The 15,118-nt window shown below is 45.5% G+C and overlaps 1 long non-coding RNA gene across 1 annotated transcript; it reads left to right on the top strand.

The window, feature by feature from the left end:
* The first annotated feature begins 2,614 nt into the window (after positions 1 to 2,614).
* LOC144253512 (uncharacterized) lies at positions 2,615 to 5,742 on the top strand. The gene is made up of 3 exons (XR_013343296.1): positions 2,615 to 2,651; positions 3,626 to 3,740; positions 5,659 to 5,742. It is a non-coding gene; the product is annotated as an uncharacterized LOC144253512 (long non-coding RNA).
* Positions 5,743 to 15,118: the final 9,376 nt, after the last annotated feature.

Raw genomic sequence — 15,118 nt, 5'->3', positions numbered from 1 at the left:
TGGGCTCAGGATAACTCACAGCCAAGAGAAAGTGGGCCTTGGCCCCAAAATACCAAAGTGTGGTGGGCCTGGTGCAGGAAACCAAGTGCAGTGATGGGCGTGTCCAATGTCAAGGTGCTCAATGAGGCCCCAGGGGGCTGCTGGACCTCCCTAAATGTGTTTCCACCTGGACCTGGTCTGTCAATGCAAAGCTAATATCGATGAGGGGCAAAGCAGAGAGAGGCTCAATCCATCATCAGTTTGGTTTATGGCTCACTGATAAGGATGCCTTCAAATGAAGAGGAGGAGAACATGGGTCCTGATTGGATCAGCATTGCTATGGACAGAAGCAGCACAGGTCCCAATCCATGGCCAGGATATGAGAAGTCCTGCCTAGTCACCAGAATGTCAGGATTGCAGGAACTGGGAACAGGACTCAGTGAAGAGGAAGTCAAGGCCAGGGGACAGCCTGTTTGGGTTCTTTTGGGAACAATTCCAAGTCCTCTGTGCCTGGGTGCCTATCTCCTGAAGATATCAGAATGGCCAGGTTATTATTGCTTCCAGCAACAAACAAGGGCATCTGAAGAACAGAGGCCACAATGCTGAGCTGTCCACAATGCCAGTGCTCTTTCCTTTCTTGTGAGCAAGACACTCCTATCCTCCATCATCCCAGCCTGTCCACAATAGAACCCACCATCTGTTGGGCATGTAAGTGAGTTTTCCAATTTTCCCACACCACCTCATTTGGGTTGGCTCTGTCTTACACATGAGGAAGACTGAGGTGCAAGGAGCCGGGCAAGGGGCAGTGTCTGCGAATCTCAGGGACTTGTGAGGCAGCGCAGGAGGATGGGGATTTCCAAACAGCCTCAGAAACTTAGGGAGACCCTGTACCCAAGTAAAAAGGCCTGGGAATGGTCTCAGTGCTTAAGTGCCTCTGGTTTTATCCCTGGTACAAAAATAAGCCAGTCAATAAGAAATTACCAAACTGAGAATCTACGAAGGTGATTTCAGAAACAGACACTTTCAACCCAAGCATCAGTTGAGAGCAGGCTGCAGACCAAGGGAGGTTTGTGTGTAACAGACGTCAAAAGGGAGGACTACTGGGGGCCTGGAACCCACTAGGTGTGATGGCATCTATGCCTTATGGCAGGAGGGTGGCAGTGATGCTGGCCCTCTCCTAGATTTTGGAAACCTTGTTTTCATTGGGGAAGCTTTATGGAGGTGGAATCTATTTTAGCAATCCTGGTCCAGATGAGGTGCTGACTTACACAGGTAGAAGCCTATTCAGAATATGGTGTCTGTTAGGAAGTCTTTCCTAACTATGACAATGACAAAGAAAGGAAGTCACTTGTCTTTGGTCTTGGTTTCACTCCTGGTCATTGATTGAGAACTGATTTCATCTTGGACTACTGAACACAGGCTGCATCTGGGCAGAAGAGTGTGATAGATTTGAGCTCTTCAGAGGATGCCCCACCATTGCCAGAGAAAGAAGGAGAAGGAGGAGGAGGAGAAAGAGGAAACTCCTGAGTGGGGACAGGATCACTCGATGAAGAGCAGGAGGAAGAAGAAGGAAAAGAAGGAGGTGAACTGAAGGAAGGGTGGAGGGAGATACACAAGAAGAAGAACAAGAAGGAATCATGTAAGAACAAGAAAAAGACCCAGAAAGAACTACAAGAAGATGCAGGACAGAAAGAAGAGCCAGAAGTAGAACAAGAACCAGAATACAAGTACCAAGCAGACAGCTCATGATGAGAAACAAGGGGAAGGAGAGCAAACCTAGAAAACAATAGAGTTCTCCAGGGTACCACCCTGCTGAAGTCCTCCCATGTCCATGCCCAACACATCTCTGATGGATACCACCTCCCCTCTGCGTATTCATCCATGAGTGGATTCATCCAGGGCAAGTGGATGAATTCACCCACCATCCAACGCTTCCCTGAATGCCCATGTGTAAGCATGGCTGCCCTGGGGAGAAAGGCCTAAGCACAGGAGCCTTTGCCAATCCTGATGCAAAGCCTAGCAGTGTCTCTTTGGCAGATCCAACCTGCACTGAGAAGTTCTGGGGCCCAAGGTGCTGTTTCCTTTGCCAGGTGCTCTTTTGGTTTAGAATCCTGTACATCATCTTCTCCAGGGAAGAATCATTGAGGGAGTCTTTGGTGGCACTGTAGCTGGATAGGAGGGTTCTCAATTCTGGTGCAGGCTCGCCCTGGCGGAGACTCTCAGGGGTTGTGTGTGTTTTGTGGTATAATCCTTGAGTGCCACCTAACAATTCTCTCCACTTCGCTCTGCAGACATCAAGGTCCTTCACTACTCACTCATGTCTCAGTCCATGAATCCACCGATAAAATATTTAATCATGAAGAAACGCCCCGAGGTCAAGTGAAAGGAGGTAAACACCGACCTTATTCAAGCTGTACTTGTGCTGCCATTCCACTCCCACCTGAGGAAATAAGAAGCCTCATCACCTGGACATATGGGCTAGAAGCCCATAGAGCCAACTGACAGGCTGGGGTGGCTTTCTGTTTCTGGGTTTGCTGATGTTCCATCTCCCACAGTTCTTAGAATCAACCTGCAAGTGCTCCAGGCCGCTTTCCCACAAGCAGGTGGGAGACACCTGCTTAATTCGTGTCCACATAGAAACACAAAGTCCAAAGATGGCCAAGAAGGTCCTGGTAAGCCTGGGAGCATGGGTGTCCCCTGGTGCTTACACCTGGGTGGGGAGCAGACACTGGTCCAATACCAGGGACTCCTCATGCCCTCTTGCATTTGGAGCTTCTGGATGATCAGGAGGATAGATGGGAATCAAGAAGGGAGAGGTCAGTGTGAAGGGCTGGAGCTGAGATGAGGGAGAGCAGCAGCTTGTCCACCACCATGTCTGAGGGAGTCTGTGTGTCAGGTGGCAGCATGCAGTCCAGAAAGGCAGAGGCAGGTATGGGTGACAGATGAGAATTGGACAGGAACTAGGTTGCAGGTTCCCCTGTATGTGATGCTGACGTCTATGGAGGAGGACAGCAGTGTGAGGTTCTGCATGTTCCTTGAACAAGGAGCTGAGAGAGTCTCTCTGCAGAGTCGATAAGGATGTAGAGCAAGCACACTAAGTGTCCAGGTAACCCAATGACCACCCTTGCCGGATGAGGTGCCCTCCTACACCCCAGCCAGCACTGAGCCTCTGGAGGCCAGGAGCTCTCGTGGCTATCTTTCAGCACTCCTGTGTGTGGTCATGTTCCTGGGTCTGATTTGGGCCCTGGCAATCCAGACCAAAGCCTCTAGGTTTTGTGCCTAGGCCATTCCCAATGCCGTCTGCATCCTCGGGCAGACCTGGGATCTTGGAGGCTATTGTCCCATTCCTCCCAACTTGTGGGATGAGATTGCATCTGTATGCAGGTAGTGGGGTCCTTTCACTTCGAGAGGAGTGCAGCTCCACAAATAGCAATGGCAGGCCCAGGAAGTCCAATGTACAAGGATTGGGCTAGTAGCCTATGGGAAGAGCCCATGTGATGAGCAGGAGGCCAGCCTCAGGTAGTAGGGTCTTGGATGTTGCCCTTGTATTTAGAGTGGAGGTGCCTCCAGAATGCCCCTGCCCACTGTCCTTGAGTAGTCACTTCAGGGCCCATTTCCTGAAGGCCTGTCTCCCATGCTGCTCCAGGTGACCTGCCACGATAGGGCTCCTGTCGTCATCCGCAGGGCCCTCGAGCGCCACTTGCTTACTCAGGAGAACCCGGAGGATTATGAACTGGGCCAAATCATCTCTCGCCGTCAGAGTAAGTGGGACAATCAGATGACAGAGAGCAAGGGTCAGGATGTGGACTCAGGTCAACTCTTAGCACCAAAGAGTAGTCTCTGACCCCCAAGAACACTCCAACAGGTGTGTTGGGTTCATGCACAAAGCCAACTGCACTTCTGCTGGTGGAAGTTCTCGAGGTCCAATGGTATACCCCAGTGGATATTGTGGCTCCCCACCAGGTGCCTCCCCTGGACATGAACAGGCATCCAAAGCTGACATCTTTGAGGAGTGAGGAGGAAAGCCTCTTTCCAGGAGCAGTATGCTTTCATGGTCTGGGATAGGAGTGGTTTCAGAGGAACACGGGAATGTATGGGCTAAAGAGGGAACTGGCATTTTGTGGACTGAAGCAGTAGGATTGAAAGCCTTCTGTGTGACCAGAAAACCACTGCTTTGGCAGAGCATTGCCAGGATTCTAGCAAGCAGTAACAGGATGAAATTGGGAAGAAAACACAGCCTGGGAGACAGCTTGAATCATCTGTCTTTGCATAAATTCCATGGTCTTCTGTACCTGAGTCCACTTGCCAAGGAGTGATCACAATAGCCAGGTTATGATCCCTAACTAAAGTCAGATGAGGGCTTCCTGAGCACGTAGCCACAAAGCTCATCTGATAATAATGCCAGCGCTTTTTCGTTGGTTGGTTGGTTGGTTTTTGTGAGCCAAACACCTCAGCAGCCATTATCCCAGCCTATGTATGCTGAAGACCACCATCCCTACGAGTTCTAGGATCACTTGTCTCCTATCTTAACCTACTGTTAGGTTAGTAGAATCTATGGAAAAGGAAGTCTATCTGGGGCCTTGGTAGCCTTGGAAATTCATAGCAGAGATCTCCACATCCCACCCAGAAGGGATGGAGAACAGGCTCTAGGTTAGAGGAGGGCGACAGGAAACACATGTTCAGAGGAAGGAGAAGTGGGCTGTTGTATTCCCCCACTTGGGGTCATGGCACCACTGGACCATACACCATGTTGGAGGGAAGCATTCCCTTTGCTGGTCTTTGGAACCATTGTTCTCAATAGGGTAGCATTTGGGATGTGGCCTCCATTCTCAGAAGCCTGGTTCACATGGAGGTGGGCTCCAGCAACGCAGAAGCATGGCTCTAATGTTGTATCCATGCTGGTCAGCCTGTCCTCACTGTGGCCATACTTGAGGAAAATAACTCAGAAGAGGAATCCTAGGCCTTTTCTCTGGGTTTCATAGCTTTATCTTTGGTTGTGCACTGAGGCTGTCCATAAGGCTCTAGTGTGTGGCAGTGGAGAGCTCCTCAGCCCTTGCCACAAAGGCATAGACTGGGAGAGAGAGAACGAGGGTGGGAGAGAGGGAGAGAGAGAAAGACGGAGAAGAGAAGGAGGACCTCTACTTGGAGAATGAGGATTCAGTGGATCCTACAGGAACAAGGTACTGTTGCCCAGGGCGCAACCCTGTTTAGGTCTTCCTCCAACCATGCTCAACCTTTCTTCCAGTCCCTCCCACCTCCCAGTGGAGTATTCATCTTGAATGAGAATTTCATGATGACATTAGAGCACTCACCATCCAATGCTTCCCTCCAAACCCACCTATGAAGATGGCTCATGTGGGGACTGAATCTTCGGCACAGGAGCCTTTTGTGGGAGATTTCAGGTGTAAATCTAGTGGTGTGCTTTGGCAGATGCAAGAGGACCTGAAATGTTCTGGAGTCCAAAGCCTTCGGTAGGAACAGACATTAGGTCTGTTGAAGTGCTCTGCCTAGTTCTTCCTCAGGGAGGACTGTGGAGGCTGTCTTTGTTGGTATTGGTGCTGAATTGGAGAGCTCTCAGGTGTGTGGCTCTGGCCTTTTCTGGCACAGGCTCTCAGATGTTGGGGTGTCCTAGGGAGCACCTCCTGAGCCACCTTATTTTGTACACCCCTCTCTCCCCAGAACTGAGGATTCCAGCGCAGGCCAACATATTTTATGCAAAGAAGCCTCACACAAAACCCAACTTCGTGCTGAGGAAAAGGAGCCTCTCCCAAAAGAATGATGGGTGGATCGAGCCTCAACCTCCCTCTCGTCCTGCAAAGAAGGCTCCTGCCCTCCTGAGGATGCTTGCAAAACCATTCTGCTGCTGTGTGCCTGGGCGGGGCTGAGGCAGCCCAGGAATATTTACATTGATTACTATTTTCTTCAAAGTTTGAATCTATAGTTTGCCATTGTCCTTGACCTTGTTTAGTAACACAGTTGTTACTCTATCCTGTATTTGTTGTTTCCATTAATATATTATTATTTTAAAATATATATGTTTTTGTTACCTGATCTACTGTGATGATTTGAGTATACTAAATGTAGCAGTGATTCCTAAAGGACACATCCAAACCAACAGGAAGGAATGTTTCATTCTATCAGCAAGAACTTTGGTTTTTAGGAGTTTGGCAGATGGCATTATCTGAATCAGTTTTCCAATGAGGGCAATGAAGTATCGGCTATCATGGTACAAACACAAAGACACACAAACACACACTAGAGCACACACACACACAAACACACACTAGAGCACACACACACACACACACACACACACACTAGAGCACACACACTCACTGAGAGATAGATACACAGATGGAGTTGGTCTCTTCTGAAATACTTTGGAGATGTGGTTCTGATTTCTCCCATTTTGGAGTATTTTCAATTGCATAAGGTGTCTTGCAAATGAATCCCATGTCTGAAGAAGACATGCATGTGTACTTCACATGCAACTTTCCACATAACCAGAAGGTCATGTCATGTAATATTTTTCATGCAGCTGTGTTTTGACTGTGAACCATCCCATGAGGTCAGCTGTGGAATTTTCCACTGGTAGCATCACAATGGGGATCCACTCTTTGGATTTGGGGATATTTCTGATTTTTTTGATTCAGATTGGAATGATCTACCTATCTAGCTAGCTATATGATTTTTTGATCAAAATTGTACATTTGATGATAATGAATGACATGCATATAGGAATCTGTAGACTCTAGACAATGAATGAACGTCTACTGTTGCCTGGACTATTCTGCAAAGTCCTGTAGCATTTGAGCATGTGTGAGAGCTTCATAGGGTTTGCAAAATGTCCAGGTCAGATGGTCCTGCATGAGGCTGAGCTCCTAGTGGTCTCCTCCACAGCATAAGGGCCAAGAAGAAACCCACTTCCACACAGAAGATGGGATGCTACCTTATGAAGGTGATTGTAGGTGTGAGACCCTTTTGCTAGGATCCTTTTTCTATTGGGCCAGAACTGTGCTCTGAATGTGCTTGCTGAGAAGAGCTTGGAATTTCCTGACTGAAGCAGTTCGTGCAAGCTGCTTCCACTTGCAGGAACAAAGTTTGTTCTCCTTGAGCACTTTGGGTTGTCCCTGGTTGAACTAGAGTGTGTCAGAAGCACTTGTAATGATTGACATTTATGGTTTCACATTGAAGCCTCTGTGCCATCATTCAACCACTGATGGCTGCAGGTGAGGCCCCTGCCTTTCAATGAGTTTTATGAAAAAATAGGAGTTTTGGATTTCAATGAACCTTTGGAGAACTGATCTTCTCAGTTGGGTGATGTCAATTATACAGGCTTCCTTGGGAGCACACATTTTATATTGGGCTGGAATTGGACTCTGGATGTGATTGCTGAAAATAGCTGGGGAGTGGGAGAATGGAAGCCATTTGCTGCAAGCAGTTTCAATTTGTTTTGTTGATTAACTTTCTTGTAAGTGGGCTCATGCTGTTTTTTTCTGTGTGACCTAGAAGAAAGCAAAACTGCTTCTTACAGGTGACAGGCATGCTTTCACATTGAAGCCTCTGTGCCATTGATCAAAAACAGTTCACTCATGTGGGCACCTGCACTTCAAGTGAATGTTGTAAACAAGTGTGACAAATGGATGTCAGTGAGACTTTGGAGAACTGATCTTCTCAGCTGGTCCTCTTTTCCCCTGAAAGTTGGTGATACTAGATTCAAGAGATCTCTTTCTGGCACCCTTTGTGTTTCATGCCTGAACTGTGCTCTGAAAGGGCTTGAGGAGAACAGCTTAGAAATGCAGAAGTGAAACTGTTTGTGGAAGCAGCTTCAAGTGGCACAAGCTAACTTGTTCTCAGTGAGCACATGGGGATTTTCCCTGGTTGAAGCAGTGTGAATGAGAACGGCTTCTCAGAGCTGGTAGGCATGTTTGCATTTGGCAAACTTTGCCATCTGTCACACAGAGTTCCTTGCATGAAACCTGCATTTCCAGTGTTTTCAGAAAGGTCTGATGAGTGGGTTTCCATGGAATTTTGTGGAATTGTTCTTTTCAGCAGTCCTCATTGCCTTCTCAAAATTGGTGATCCTGGGTGCAAGGCCTCTCTTGTCAGCCAACATTGTATTTTGGGCCTGACCGCGGCTCTGAATGTGCTTGCTGAGAGTAGTTTGGGAGTACAAAAGTAAAGCAGTCTCTCAGCAGCTTCAACATTCAGGAGCTCATTTTGTTCTCAGTGAGCACATTGGGGTTTGTCACTACTTAAACTAGCATGAAGAACCACCGCTTCTCAGAGGTGGCAGTTTCCCTCTGAAGCGTCTGTACAATTGGTCAGTGCGAGTTCAATGCAGGCAGGCACTTGGATTTCAAGTGAATTCTGTGACAAACAATTGAGCAATGGATTTCAATCAACCTTGGGGAATTGCTCTTCCCAGTGGGCCCACAGTTCTCCAAGTTGCTGAACCTAGGTCCAAGGGCTCTCTTGCTAGCACTCTTTGCATATGGCTGAAACTGTGCTCTGAGTGTGCTTCCTGAGAATATTTTGGAAGTGCAGCACAGAAGAATTTTGGCAAGCAGCTTCCATATTAGGAAATGACATTTTTCTCATCGTGCCCATTGAGCTTTGTATCTGGCTGAAGTAGCCTTAAATCCAATGGCTTCTGAGAGCTAGCAGGCACAGTTTCTATTGGAAACAGCTGTGCTCTTGGTCAGTGGTAAGTTGGTTGCTAGCAGGCACTTGCAGTTTCAATGAGTTTTTAGAAGAAGGAGACCAAGGGAATACAATGAAACCTGTGCAATTCATTTCCTAATTAATGTTGGTGATGCTAGACCAGAATGGACTTTTGCAATGATACTTTGTCATGATTTTGCAGGAAATGTGTCCTGAATGTGCATCCTGAGATGCATTTGTAGGGAGCAAACAGCTGTCTGAGTTTTAAACCCTGGTTTTCCCACTTAAAGCTCTGTGAAATTGTGGCTTCACCTGTTCATTCCTCAGTTTCTTTATCTGAATTGAGAATAATATTACTGAAAAGTTGTCCCAAGAATTCAGTGATGTGATGCGTACTCTAGTAGACAGAATTCTAAAGATGAACTGCTTGCTCTCCAAGATTCCCATCACCAAACACTGATCTGATAGGGTGGTGAGGGGACTTCACAGAAATAGCTACAAACAACTGATCAATGGAGAGTACCCTGGTGGGCCAGACCCATCAGATAAGCCATTTGAGAGCAGAACATTCTCCATAGCCAATACATAGTGGAAGTGGGAGGGATTTGAAGGTGTGAACATTTGGACAGGGTGTTGCTGGCTTTGAAGATGGACTGAGCCACATTTCAAGGAGAGAGGGTGACAGTATTTAGGAGCTGGGAGTAGCCTGAGGATGTGCACCAGTCAGAAAATGGGGGCCCCAGTCCTTCAATAAAAGGATCCAAATAACCTGCAACAACCAGACAGATCCTAGAGGTAGGCTCTTCCCTCACATCTGCTCATCAGACTCAAGGCCAGAAACTGGAGAGGAAAGACCAAGGTTGGCCTGAGTGGCAACAGGGAAGGTGGTAATGGCGCTCAGAATGTGAGAGGAACGTCCTGGGGAAATCACTCACTGCACAGACAACTGCAGGGCTGATAGAAATCTAGACTTCAGAATGCTGCCACTGAGGGCCTGGAGGGAATTGAGGAAGGCTGATCCTTGCTAGGAGGCCGCAGAGTGCTCAGCAGAGCTGGGTACTGCCGGTATGTGGAAAGCAAGTGAGGCTGGCTGTGGCTGAGGAGGTGATGGGTGTGCACCTTGGAGTCTTCTTGCTAAGTATGGTAAAATGCAAGAGGAGAGGTAAATGGAGGCAGGACTATTAAAAAGGAATAGGACCTGAGGATGTGAAGTTTTTAGCATCACTAGATGGCCAGCTATGGGAAAAGCAAGAGACTCCCTGTTGGAAAAGTGGGCCCTTCAGCAGAGGCCGAGGATGGGACTTAAGACTCTTTTCTGAAACCCGAAGGACAGGCTCAGAGCTGACTGCCTGTGTGGCTTCTTGATTTTGGCCCACTCTCCACCTCTTCTAGGGCTGTGCATTCTGCCTTTTGGGCAAAACTAGCAGGGAAGTAGTGGGCACCCAGTAGTGTCTGAAACAGATCACCTGGGCTCGAAGCCCAAGTTGTCATTAGAGCCAAAGCTCAGAAAAGCCCATCAGCACTGTGCACTAAAACAGAACAAAGTTACTAAAACAGGTGTTAGTGGGATCCAGGGTTTTCTGTCATAATATTCATAATGTGCAGAAGCAATTGAAAATCACTTGTTATTGGTACTGGTACCAAAACAGGCAGGTGGACCAATGGTATAGAATAGAGGACACAGAAACCAATCCACAAAACTACAACTATCTTATATTTGATAAAGGGGCTAAAAGCATGCAATGGAGGAAGGATAGCATCTTCAACAAATGGTGCTGGGAAAACTGGAAATCCATATGCAACAAAATGAAACTGAATCCCTTTCTCTCACCATGCACAAAAGTTAACTCAAAATGGATCAAGGAGCTTGAAATCAAATCAGAGACAAGGCGTCTGATAGAAGAAAAAGTTGGCTACGATCTACATACTGTGGGGTCGGGCTCCAAATTCCTCAATAGGACACCCATAGCACAAGAGTTAATAACTAGAATCAACAAATGGGACTTACTCAAACTAAAAAGTTTTTTCTCAGCAAAAGAAACAACAAGAGAGATAAATAGGGAGCCTACATCCTGGGAACAAATCTTTACTCCTCACACTCCAGATACAGCCCTAGTATCCAGAGTATACAAAGAACTCAAAAAATTAGACAATAAGATAACAAATAACCCAATCAACAAATGGGCCAAGGACCTGAACAGACACTTCTCAGAGGAGGACATACAATCAATCAACAAGTACATGAAAAAATGCTCACCATCTCTAGCAGTCAGAGAAATGCAAATCAAAACCACCCTAAGATACCATCTCACTCCAGTAAGATTGGCAGCCATTATGAAGTCAAACAACAAGTGCTGGCGAGGATGTGGGGAAAAGGATACACTTGTTCATTGTTGGTGGGACTGCAAATTGGTGCAGCCAATTTGGAAAGCAGTATGGAGATTTCTTGGAAAGCTGGGAATGGAACCACCATTTGACCCAGCTATTCCCCTTCTCGGTCTATTCCCAAAAGTCCTAAAAAGAGCATGCTACAGGGACACTGCTACATCGATGTTCATAGCAGCACAATTCACAATAGCAAGATTGTGGAACCAACCTAGATGCCCTTCAATAGAAGAATGGATAAAAAAAAGTGGCATTTATACACAATGGAGTATTACTCTGCATTAAAAAATTACAAAATCATAGAAATTGGAGGGAAATGGATGGCATTAGAGCAGATTATGCTAAGTGAAGCTAGCCAATCCCTAAAAAACAAATGCCAAATGTCTTCTTTGATATAAGGAGAGTAACTAAGAACAAAGTAGGGATGAAGAGCATGAGAAGAAGATTAACATTAAACAGGGATGAGAGGTGGGAGGGAAGGGGAGAGAGAAGGGAAATTGCATGGAAATGGAAGGAGACCCTCAGGGTTATACAAAATTACATACAAGAGGAAGTGCGGGGAAAGGGAAAAATAATACAAGGGGGAGAAAAGAGTTACAGTAGAGGGGATAGAGAGAGAAGATGGGAGGGGAGGGGAGGGGAGGGGGGATAGTAGAGGATAGGAAAGGCAGCAGAATACAACAGACACTAGTATGGCAATATGTAAATCAATGGAAGTGTAACTGATGTGATTCTGCAATCTGTGTATGGGGTAAAAATGGGAGTTCATAACCCACTTGAATCAAAGTGTGAAATATGATATATCTAGAACTATGTAATGTTTTGAACAACCAACAATTTAAAAAAAGGAAAAAAAAAGAAAATCACTTGTTATACCAAGCAGGGAGAAAAAAAACAAAGCTCTCAGTGAGGAATTACAAATAGCCCCAAAACAAAATAAAACAAAAAAATTAGAAAATCTCAGCAAGCACATATACTCATTATAAAGAAGAAGATGTAAATCATAGGACTTAAAAAAGAGAGTAACTGTCAGTGGGGCTGTAAGAGGATCAAGTCAGTGGAAGACAGACAAAAGAATGTACTCAATATGAGTAAGAGAGAAGTAGGTTGGGAACCAGTGAACAGAGCTTCAGGGACTTGTGAACAATGACAAAAGATCTAAAGTTGTGTAATTAGAATCTGAGGAGACAGGAAAGGGTATAGGGATGAAACAGTATTTGCAGAAATAGTGGCTGAAAACTTCCCAAATTTGACAAAAGACACAGCTTATGGATTTGAAAAGTTGGGAAATCACAAAAGTGACAAATCCAAAGAAATCCATGCCAAGGCAAATCATAATTAAGCTTCTGAAACTTAGAAGACAAAGGAAGAATCTTAAAAACATCCAGATATTACACTAATTTGAATGAGGATGAATTTCTCACCTGAGACCAAGGAGGCCAGAAAGACGTGGCACATTTTTCCAATGGTGAAAGAAAAGAACTGTCAGTCCTGAATCTACATCTGAAAAAAGTATTCTTCAAGAATGAAGGGGAAATAAAGACATTCTTACATGAAGAGAGACAGAATTTATTTCCAGGAGACCTACCCTCAAAGAATGGCTGGCGGAGCTTCTCCAAAGAAAAAGAAAATGATAACTGAAAAAGATTTGGAACTTTGAAAAAAGAATGTCAGAATCAGTGAAAATTAAATAGGATAGAAGTCTTCCTGAATTCATGAATTTCTTAAATTATATTTGACAATCATATTTGGTTGAAACAAAAACTTAGGACCTCATCAGTGTGGTGCTTAAAGCACATAGAGGAAGTCTTTAAAACAATTGTGAAAGCAGGGAGGCCAAGGAACCTAAATGGAATTAAGGTGCCTGCCTTCCAAGTGGTCAAACTTTGTTACCAGGCCAAAATAAGTTATGCATGGAGGTTAAATTGCACACCCATGGCATGCACACAGGCACAAGTGACTCTAAAGTTGGTGAAATCTGAATGAGCTCTGTGTGTGCCAAGGCCAATTGCTTGGTTTTGGTATTGTCCTCTCATTACAAAGATAGTCTCTTTGCAGTACTGGGTAATGAGTGTATGGGATCTCTCCATACTTTTTTTTTTTCTTTCAGTGAATTTGTGATTATTTCAAAATTAAAAGTTAAAAGAATTAATAGAATACAGTTTATCTTAACCTAACAGAACTGTTTTGTTTCAATAATTCAGAACTTCTAAAAGTTCACGTATTTACTGACAACTTTTATCATACTGCCACCTTTTAATGAAGTGTAAAATATACTTTATAATGCACTTCTTTCAGTTTTATCCACTTAATTAAGGGGAACTTCTCATCACTAGCACAAAAAAAGACAGCTGGTATCATTTATTATAAAATAAATTGTATCAAATATTAATACAAAAAACAATGTTTTAAATTTCTGAATAGATGCTGTCTCTCTGTGTGTCTTTGTTAAGTATCAGGACAGCATTTAAAGACTTTGTAGCACTGAACAGAAACTGTGCTGGTGATATATTCTGAGGGACTCAAAAATAGAATGGGAATGACTTTTCAGTGTGTCACAATGTTTTTAATGCTGTGTCCCTTTCCTTCTGAAGGCATCTCTCTTACCCATAAACTGATGAATTTCTTTCCCCTTGAAACAAGGGCAGTCCATATGGATTACCTGGCAAGTTTTGAAATAGAAAACACAGTCATTATTCCAAAATATCAGGTTAAAAACATTCTTAGGAAACATGCAACCTTGTTAATTATATGTTATGTTTTTCTTCAAACTGGAGTGAATAACAGAGTGACATTCACTGCCTCACACTAGATTTGTTACTGTGCTGCTCTTAACAATCACACATTTGTGTTTTATCTGTAATGTGCTTTGATCTGCCTCAGGCTGGTTGGTTTCTGTGTGAGGAAGATACCTGCCACAGCAGGGGCAGCAGGTCACACTCAGGCTTTATCATGAGGAGCTCACCAGGCCCTCACGTGCTCATTCTGGGGAGCTTCTCTCGGTCTTTCCTGGAGGTAGAAACCACACCACCACTGCATTCTTACCATGGAAATTTCTTGTGCCACCTTTGCTTTTGAGCTTGATGGAAGGCCCTGACCCTACGCATTGTAGTCTCTGCCTCAGAGGTCCTGGTGATGCCCTCCATCTGGGGATGATGATGATGATGATGATGATGACAGCAACGGTGATGATGACAATGATGGCAATGGCGATGGTGGTGATGGTGGATATAGTGGACATGGTGGAGGTGGTGATGATGATGGTAATGGTGGTGATGGTGGTGATGGTGGTGATGATGATGGTGATGGTGGTGATGGTAGACATGGTGGGTGGTGGTGCTGATGATGATGGTGGTGATGATGATGACAAGGATGGTGATGGTGGTGGTGATGGTGATAATGATGATGACAGTGACTATGATGGTGATGACAATGATAGTGACATGATGGCGATTAGGATGATAGCATGATGATGATGATGATGACCATGTGGTGATGATGAGTGTCAGCAGCTGAGATGGAGGAGGTCATTTGCTCTCTCTCATTGGGCAGAGTCTAGCCTCGATTCTGTTGCCCTCAGCCTTGGTCATGTGACCTGTTTCACCAGTGCGAGGAGAGTGGACAGACAGAGGATTCTTTGGGAGGCAGGAGGGGACTCCACTTATACCCGTGGTTTCTGCTGGAAACATACCCTCACCTCTCAGCTCTCCAGAAACAGGTTTGAGTGGAGGGAGGGTCTGTGTCACTGGATGGCGTGTGCTGAGTTCCTGTGCTAGATGTTGATTCGGGATTTGTCCCAACAAACATTTATTGAGCATCTCTGTTCTAGGCATTGGGCATAGAATATAAATGGAGCTTGTAATTTTGAGGGGGGAGAGAGTAAATATAGGGTAGGCCAGGAGGGGTAAAGGGCAATGTGGGGGGCACAGGAGTGCCCGGTGGAGACAGGGCTGGGAGGGGGAAACCACCAGACTATTGAGCAGCTGGTCCAAGCAGGACCCAGGAGGAGTGAGTGGGCAGTCCATGGGGTAAGTGGGGAAGGGAAGGTTCTAGAGAGGGAGAAGAGGAATGGCAAGGGCCCTGAGGGACA

The sequence above is a fragment of the Urocitellus parryii genome, chromosome 3 (assembly GCF_045843805.1).
Source record: "Urocitellus parryii isolate mUroPar1 chromosome 3, mUroPar1.hap1, whole genome shotgun sequence".
In the NCBI taxonomy this organism is placed as follows: Eukaryota; Metazoa; Chordata; class Mammalia; order Rodentia; family Sciuridae; genus Urocitellus; species Urocitellus parryii.
This window is presented reverse-complemented; position numbering and strand designations above follow the sequence as displayed.